This window comes from Haliaeetus leucocephalus, unplaced genomic scaffold (assembly GCF_000737465.1).
Source record: "Haliaeetus leucocephalus isolate CR32 unplaced genomic scaffold, Haliaeetus_leucocephalus-4.0 Scaffold229, whole genome shotgun sequence".
Lineage (NCBI taxonomy): Eukaryota > Metazoa > Chordata > Aves > Accipitriformes > Accipitridae > Haliaeetus > Haliaeetus leucocephalus.
Genome location: NW_010972665.1, coordinates 7,023,646 through 7,032,650, shown reverse-complemented (window position 1 = coordinate 7,032,650; position 9,005 = coordinate 7,023,646).

The following is a 9,005-nucleotide window of genomic DNA, read 5'->3' as shown; positions in this document are numbered from 1 at the left end:
AAAAATCCCCCCCCCCCCCCCCCCATAATCTTGGGAAAGTAAGTGTGAAAAATATGTTATTTTTAGTTTGATGCAAGAACCCATTGGTGTTTGAGTTCAGCAAATTCTTTTCTGGACAAAATAAATTATTTTACTCAGTGGTTTCTCTATAATTTAGATGTAGTCTAGCAGTTTCCAGATAAAGAAATTAGCTTTTCCTGGGGGAGGAGGAGAAAGTATCTTGGTCAGTCTGTTTTTCTTAATGAACTGAACCATATTTTCAGCTCTATAATAGAGCTGATTGTTGTTGTTTTGTTTCCAAAAAAATTTGAAGCAAAAAATTTTTTGGTGCACTGAGGAAGTAGTCTTCCAAGGATCTCAATTTTGTTCTCATTGAAGTTGCTGAAAACTCTGTGGTTGAAACTTTAAGAGGATTGAGTTCTCTACTAGCATGAGCATTAGTTCTACCTCTGAGAAGCTGTCTCCTATTTATTAAACTTTTAATATACTTAATATTAAAACATGAGAGAATTGATTGACTGAAGCTACATGTAGGGAAAGATACTGCAGAAATAAAAAGAGATTAATTGTGAAGAGAGTGGGAGAGAGGAAGCATTCAGATAGTAAATCATTCCCATTGCAGCAAAGGGGCACTGCAGCTCCCCTTTGCTCAGTTTCAAGTCACATTCCTGGGAGTGTGTTGGGCTTCTCCAATCATTCTGCTTCATTTCTACTCCACCTCCTAAATGTACTTTCTTCCAGAAATGACTGGCTGCATGCAGACACACCTGTATTTGGTTCATTATTATCTTAAGCAATTGCGGTTTTGCCACTGATGTGTTTCGTAGATAAGTTTAAAAAATGCTATTTATTTAGCCGATAATTGTAACCCTGGAAACAGGATCTGTTGTTTGTTTCATTGTAAACCTAGCTGCACTGAAAAGTTACCCTTAGGCACTGACAGCTGAAAATTTTGGGGGCTGGGACTGCTGTGAAGTTCTGAGACAGCTGTTCTTCAACATTTTTTCAGTGGCCATATGTATCTAACTGGAGCCTATAGAAAAAATGCATCACTATTTTGTTTCTCACTTGGGCTTTAGTTAAGGGTTATTGTATTTGCTTGTATTTTAAAACTACTTAGGTTTCTTGGCAAGAACTATAATCAGTCATCCCTCTGAAACATGAATTATTCTCTTATCTCAATAGATCATGTTTTTATAGACACTGATCTCTTAATATCTTTAGGATAAATGTTTTCACCACTGCTCAGATGTAGGCCACTGTTGACTCGAACACATATTTCCCTTACCCTTCTTATATGACTTCTCTAGGTTTGGGGTTTTTTTGAACTATCACTTGGAACTCAGCATAGTTACATGATGTATGAATCTATCTTAGAATTTGCCCAAGCTTTGCTTGGCACAAAAAGAACCCCAGAAGAATACAGACAGACCTATATATTTCTATGTATTTGGCCTGACTCTTGACATAGAGTACTGTAGAGGCAGGTTTCCTTTCTTTGTCGTTAGTTTCTTCAAATGTCTCTCCAACACCTACAACTGTCTCACTATTCTGTGACTACAAGAAAGTTGCTACTTGTATGTGTGGTAAGCTCATGCAGCTGGGAGCAATACACCAATATTCGTTTTCACACTTCTTTAAATCAAAGGACCGTCTAACCTTTAAAAAAAGTTCCATTGACTATTCTGGATTTTGCTTTGTTTGGCAGGATAAGTAAATTCCTAGTATTAAGTAAAATAAAATTTTATTGCTTACAGTATTTCAATGTTATAAGCACTGTAAAAATGAAATCTGCAGCTTCGAGTAGGTTCGGATATTTGTGAATTCAAAGCCTGGAAATGAATTCTCTTATTTCTGTTTTTAAACTTTGATAATCCTGCATGTGACTTTTTAAAAATTGCTTTTTAAAAGGATATTACTTGCATTTCACTCTCATGATAAGCATTCTGTTGGAAAAACAATGGCACAGATAACAAGACTCAGTTGTGCACTTAGCCCAGTATATATGAAAGTTTATAACAATAATTGTAACAAGCTCCACAATACAATCTTGAAAGTTTAGAGCCTAATTATTCTAAGCACCTTCATCTATCTGATTTCAAGGTATTGTCATGATGAGGTGCTTTCAAGCATTCTGTGATGTCAAAATACTTCTTTAGAGATGGAGAAAGTAATGGAAAAAATTCTTTATGCTATAGAAAAAGTATGTGGACAAATATATATATATCTATGCATATGAAAAATTGTTTGCAGAGACCTCTTACCCTTATTGTTTCTTTCTAGATGGTTATGAATCAATTATTAGCATAATAATTTTAATAACTTTTGGAAAACAAAGCCAAAAGAAAGATGGCAGGGGGAGGGGGCGTAGTGATATCCTGCACTGCACAGCTTGTGAATTTTTGCTGACATTCCCCAGAGTTTCCTCTGAACACAAAGTTTCAAAACTAATTTAAAAAATTGCAAGGCAACATTTCTGTAATGCTATTAAAAATGTCAGTAGCACACAGTAATAGATGTTGGACTCTTATGTGCCTTGTCTTAAGAAACCAAATTTATTTATTTACAAATCTGGAAAAAATCCTGATACTTTTAGTTTATTTCAGGGTAAAGAACTTGGAAAACAAAAATTAGTATCATAATGAAACTGTGAGATTGCAACTATGTCTATAAGCCTGAAGATCTTTTGGTGAGATTGAAATTTTCCATTCCATATTCCATCTATGAATAGGAATCTGTAGAAATATTTGTGTGTTCTGGTTACTGTATGCATTTTTGTCCAGTACCATTTATATACTTGTGTTGGTTGATGCTACATACCCTTCATCCATTATCTAACGTCCCCTGTTTAGACAGATATCTAAGAATATTTTTGGCTGTGTTTCGTTTCAGACTTGTTTATCTGAAACTGCTAAATGACAAGTTGCAGTGAAATCTTTCAGACATAGATGAAAGATAATGATGTTTGCTGTTTGCTAATATATTTGCCCAGGTGAAGTATATGGAATTGCTACTTGAATGGCAACCTTCCCTGGCTGAACCAACTGTGGTAACAAGGTCAGGTTGGGGGATTTCTGAAAGATGTGACCAATCAGATTATTTGGTTAGCAGTTTCCTGCAGACCTCAGAGCACCACTAGTGTATTTGAGCTCTGTAACAATGATGGTTGGAGCATTTCTGAAAAGGCTGTGAATAACCCAGGGATAGTAATCAGGACTAAAAAAGTTGCGGGATGTGTTTTATCTTTTTCTCCAGATAGCCATACAAGCATAATTCCAGAGCTCACAGCATTGTGCAGTCGTTTTCAGTCATGCAAAATGAATGTAAAATTCTACTATGCATTATTTATTAGATTAGTAAATGTTCAAGGATGTAAGTATTTTCATTGTAAGCATAAAAGATGTACATCTGTAAATATTGGTTATTGTTTCACATACGCTGTGCATATAGGGTAGACTTATGAACGTTTTTGATCACTAAATGTTTCAGAAAAGTAATTGCAGTCCTATACCGCAGGAAAGAAAAGTCTTTTCTGGCATTATATATCTAGAAAAAGTCAAAAGTGTCTGAATTTAACCTAATGTTCCTTGTCAGGAAGCCAGAATTTACGAATTCCACAACTGTTCTTGCAGATAGGTTCCTGAAACCTGACTTCATGTACTAGAGTCAATATTTGTTTCAAAGTCCAAAGACCACCTGTACTGTAAACATCTATGAAACACTGCAGCAAAAACTCTTAGGTAATGGATGTTTAAATGCATCAGTCTGTTTCCTAAGGTACTGAGGAAATCCTAATGGTTTACATATATACACTAATAATGTCACAAGACGTGAAAGCAGATCATGCAGATCCCAAGCTGCTGGAAGACAGCTGAAGTTCCCTAGCCAAATTGTTTTTGAGATATAGATCTATGACTGTAATGGGGTTTAGTCTGGACAGATGATCAGACCTGTCATTAACAGCAAGGAGTCCTAACTATTCCCCCAGAAAGGAACTGTGGCTCTGTGTGTATCTGACGTGTGGTCACACCCCGCACAATTGAAATTAAGGGTTGTGCTTTGCTACATGTCAGATGACAATCTTTCCCTAGCTGAACAACTGACTGTAGCAACTGAGAAAAACATCCAGGGAAAATACATAGATGGCTTTCTGTAAGGTTAAAGGGAGACCATTTCTAATTGAAGACTTTTCCATTCCTGTCCAAGGCAGAACTTTAACAATGAATGGATTAATTTATTAAATTTCGCATAATAGCTTATGAGCAAAATGCTAAATCTGTAAGTTATACACTGTTATGTTTGCAAACTGAAAAAACTTTTTGCTGTGTGAGGCAAAGATGGAATTGGGTGCCATTCTTTCTCATCTACCTGCTCATCATTTATGGAGGACCCAGAGAATTTGTGATTCTATTGTAACAGGGCTCCACATAAGGACATAACACAAACAAATGCTTGTACATTGCTCTGTAGAGCTTATAACTAAACAGGAAAAACTGCTGAAGACTAAAGGCAGAACTAATTATATACCAGTATGTTTTAATGCTGTTTAAATGAAGCAATAAAAAACAATCAGTGTAATGGAGACCTTAAAATTTAACTAATCTTGCTATTTTTCCACCGTTTCTGGTACAACAATGCTAATTTATGAAGACTGATTAGAAAACAGAGACTTTTTTTTGTTTATCATTATTGTGCAGGAAACTGAGGTGTCTATATCTATGAGGTGTTAAAAATGCCTGTGTTTGTGAACAGGTGTTTAGTTTACAGAGCCTTGAAGAATGATCTCGGTGTTGAGACATAAACAGCTAGGATTTTTATTAAGAGAATAAACAGAAAATTAAGTTGTGTTCAGTTCCACCTAGTGTCCCAGTTCTGAGGAAATAATGCTCCCAGTGAAATTAGCACCAAGACTACATCTGACTTTAATGAAAGCAGAATTTAGCCCCCAAAGTAGCTTTAATTATTTCCTAAGAAGCAACTCAAAGTTGCTACTTCATGTATAAGGCCCTGGCACATATTAGTTCATGACATGGCCACGAGCAACCTGTTCAAGTTGGTCCTGCTTTGAGCAGAGGCTTGGACTAGAGACCATCCAGCGTCAAACACTGTATGATTCAGTGATGTGTCAGAGAATTCGAGGTCAAACAGATGCAAAGAGGACAAGATCATGGGAGAGGAGCAAAATTAATTATTTTCTTTGATGTTAGTAATGGAAGAACCTGGAAAGTCTTCTTAGGGAGTGGAAGGGAAGGCAGATGGGAGACACAGCAGAGGATCTCTCTGAAGCTGAAGTAACTGTGGACGAAGTTACATAGAATGCACACTAAGAAATTGCTGTGAGTGGAATTGGTATTCACTCAAAAAGTTATAAGAAAACTCAAGAATGAAAGAGCTGAATTGCTTATGGTAGTGTGCAGAGGTTGCTGGAGGTCCCATACGCCAGAGGAGAAAGGTGATCTGAAAGATCAAATGCTGGGTGATAAACACCCATCTCAGAATATGTACTACCTCCTTTCCTTCTACAATCACAGTTGTTTTTTCTGCCCCGCAAAATTTATTTTACCCTGAATGTTTGTGGGCCAGTGAAATTCTACACCTGCACATCTGAAAGGCCTTGAGCCACTCTCATTTTCAGGTAATAATAGATAGAGGTGAAAGTTCTGAGGCAGGTGGGAGTTCTGTGTTGAGTTCCTGATGTTCAAGCTCTATTGCTCTGATCAGGCTTGTCATTCTTTGTGCAAAAGAAATAAACCCAGCTAAACAAATCCTCCTTATGTTAACTTTCAAAACAAAACAAAACATCCACCTCCCCCAAACGAAAATGTACAGGCTAAATCAAGTCTTTTCACCAACAAACCAAAAAGCCTTCAAAGACATCCCTGTGAGGCTTGCATAATTTAGTGCTTATTTCCAATAGGAAAAAAGATGAACTGCAGTAACTTCTTGAAAAAAACCTATTTGTATTATATGAACTACTCCTAGTAAGTAGCACAAATAAAACTAGTGTTAAAGTTGTTTTTGTAAACACCTGGAAAACTGTTTTATTTCCACAGGTATAAATGAGGTGTAAATTCCTTGCATGATTTTGTAAAGTGAGAATAAAATAGCAAGATAAGAAACTGTTAGCCTGTTAAACAGTTAACCTTATCATCAGATAAGACTTTATTTTACAAAAGTTGAGAGAACAAGATAGAAGTATTTAGGAAAACATTTTCCTATGTGTTATTTGTATGCATGAAGTATTTCTGTATATTGTTAGTTAAGCATTTTTGGGTCTGTTAATGATAACGGAATGATAGTTTTAAGTTGCTGTGAAGTGTGTGCTCTCTACAAATCAAGTCATTGTCCTTTGCATGTGGAAGTTATGGTGAGACATATTACATAGCTTAAGCAATGGTTTTCCCATGACCGATTCTAGTCATGTAGTTCTTCAGAGTTTTTGATATGATTTCCTCCTTACTCAAAAGAAGTCACCTAAAAGTTACCACGGTGGTGAAACAGTATGCGTGAATGGGTCTAAACCTGTACAGCTTTCAGTGAAAACATGATTCTTCTGCAGCTGAGGTGAGGATGACCAGGTCTTAAGGGTACCTACTTTCTTCCTTCCCCTTCTGCTGTGATAGAAGTAAGCTGTTAGCTCGAACTTGTTTTCTCATTTCTACAGATAACGTTCATCCATGTAGGCTCCATTCTCAGTGGTTTATAACATAAACGGGACATCAGTAGAGACAGGTAGGGAGATAGAAAGGAGTAAGTAAAAGAAAAAAAAAGAAGAAAGGGAAATGTGTTTTAACTGAAAGGATATAAGCAAGACAAAACGAGGGGAGTAGAGGAGAAAAGCAGGTAAGGGTAGGAAAGGAGAAGGTGAGCAAGTCAAACAATCTGATGAGAATGTCATGAGAGGTCTAGGGTCAAGACAATTTATCAGTCATATCTGTCTAGAGAATCAGCAGCATCAATAGCAATCATTCATAAAATTCTTTTCTCAGTTAAATCTTGTTCATTATTTTCAGGGCTTTCTCAAGGCTTCAGTAAAACCATGCCTTCTGACAGCTGTTAAGTGTTATATGAACTAGAAGGGGGGTACTTTTGCAGAACTGCCATGAGTAAAAGTAGCAAAACCATGGGATGGTGCCAAATATGAAGATTCTTACAGTTAATAGAAAGATTCACATTGGTATTCCAGTGGTTGGGATTGACGTTATAGTCAATATGAATAAATACTTAGAGCAGTACAGAAGGACAGTGTTATTTTTACATCATGATTTTCCTGTCTCTAGCCTCATTTCAAAGCACAGGAGTCATACTGATTGAAAGGATTTTGCCATTAGGTATCTTCTGAGTAAAGGTCATAGAATATAGTCAAAAGATACTTAATACACTGCTGGGCAATATATGAATTATAAAAAGATTTGCAGAGAAACTGACTTTCTTAGGGCTTGGTCCCACAAAGCTGTTGAGTATGGCAATAAAGTTAACAGAAAATTTGGAAGCCTATTACATTGACTGATGAGTCATTATCACTAGAATGAAATAGGGAAAAATGCTGATATCAATCATTATTTTACTATCATCCTTTTTTTTTTTTTTTTTTTTTGCATAGGCAGGTGATCTGTGCCAAAAAGGCATGATGGTAGAGCACTATCTTACCTTTTTACAAATATTTAACAAGTCAAATTGTCTGGGAAGAGAAGCCAAATTAAACATTACCTAACCTTACAGTGGTTTAGAGTTGGTCACAGATGTCCTAGAAGAGAACATGCTGAGATGCTTCATGGCCATAAAGCAAATGTGTTGCTCTTGATAGTAAAACCACAACTGGAAGCAGTTCAAACTGGAGGTTTTACACAAGTTATGTGAAATGCAGCTGTGCAGCATTTCTAGAATACTATTACCAGAGAGGCTATTTTAATGAAGGGTGACCCTTCAAACGTCTCAAGGACCAACACATTTAACTAGCCAGAAGTGAGTCCAAAAAGAGGAACTGCAAAAGCAAAATAAACAGTGGGCCTGTAAAGTCATTACTCATGTATGTCAAATTACTTGCACTCTTCAGCATTTTTAGAGCCTGTGTTTTTTATTTTTATATGGGATAAGAGGATTATGCAAGAGGCCTGTTTCTGCATTCTGCTTAAGTGTTACCTTAAGAGAAGAATGCTGATTCCCAAACTACAGTTTGTATCCTTAAGTGGCACTGAAAACCAAGAAAAAGCAAAACCAGAAGCAAGAGAGTGGAACTCACAGACTGACAATATTCAATCTTGTCTGCTTTTGCTGGAGGATTGTTTGTAGAATTAGAATGAAAACTCTTACATGTACAAAAATAGTTTTTGTCAGAGGTGTTTCATCCATTCCCATAGCGTCTTTCTGTGCTTCCACAGAGGAAAAAACATTTGCATTTAAGAATGAATGCTTATCACTGGCGTTATTTTACTTTAAAAGTTAATATAATTTTTGAATGTTACCCATTAACTAGGGTTAATATAATTAGTTACATTCTATTTTTCTAGGTGGTGTTAATGCGTCATTTATTCAGGCTGGGATAGGATCTTTGTGTCAGTGGGGTGATGACAGTTTACTCCAGAGAAAGCTATGCCTCATAATGTGTATCTGATGTATGAATTCTGCATTTTTAAGTGCAGTGAGTGCTTTTCATTCCATGAAATGAATTCTGTACAACAGAAAACCAAGAAAATGTCTTTGAAATTAATGATTCCATGTCGACAATAATTGTAGAGGGGCTAATGCTACAGCAGATTAGTGGTGAACATTATAGGCATTGGTTATTGTTTTCAGGAATGTAGGCAGAAAGTGAAAATTCTAATGAATTTTAACATAAATATGTAGCCATTCAGAAATTGGAATCCAAGGGGGCATATAAAGTGATCTTTTAAAATCATACTGACCAAGGGTTTGAAGTAAACTAAGTCAGTTTTTAAACTGAAGAGCAATAAGAATTTAATTGCTGTCAAAATTGCAAGGGCTATGGAACAAGCAGTGTGTTA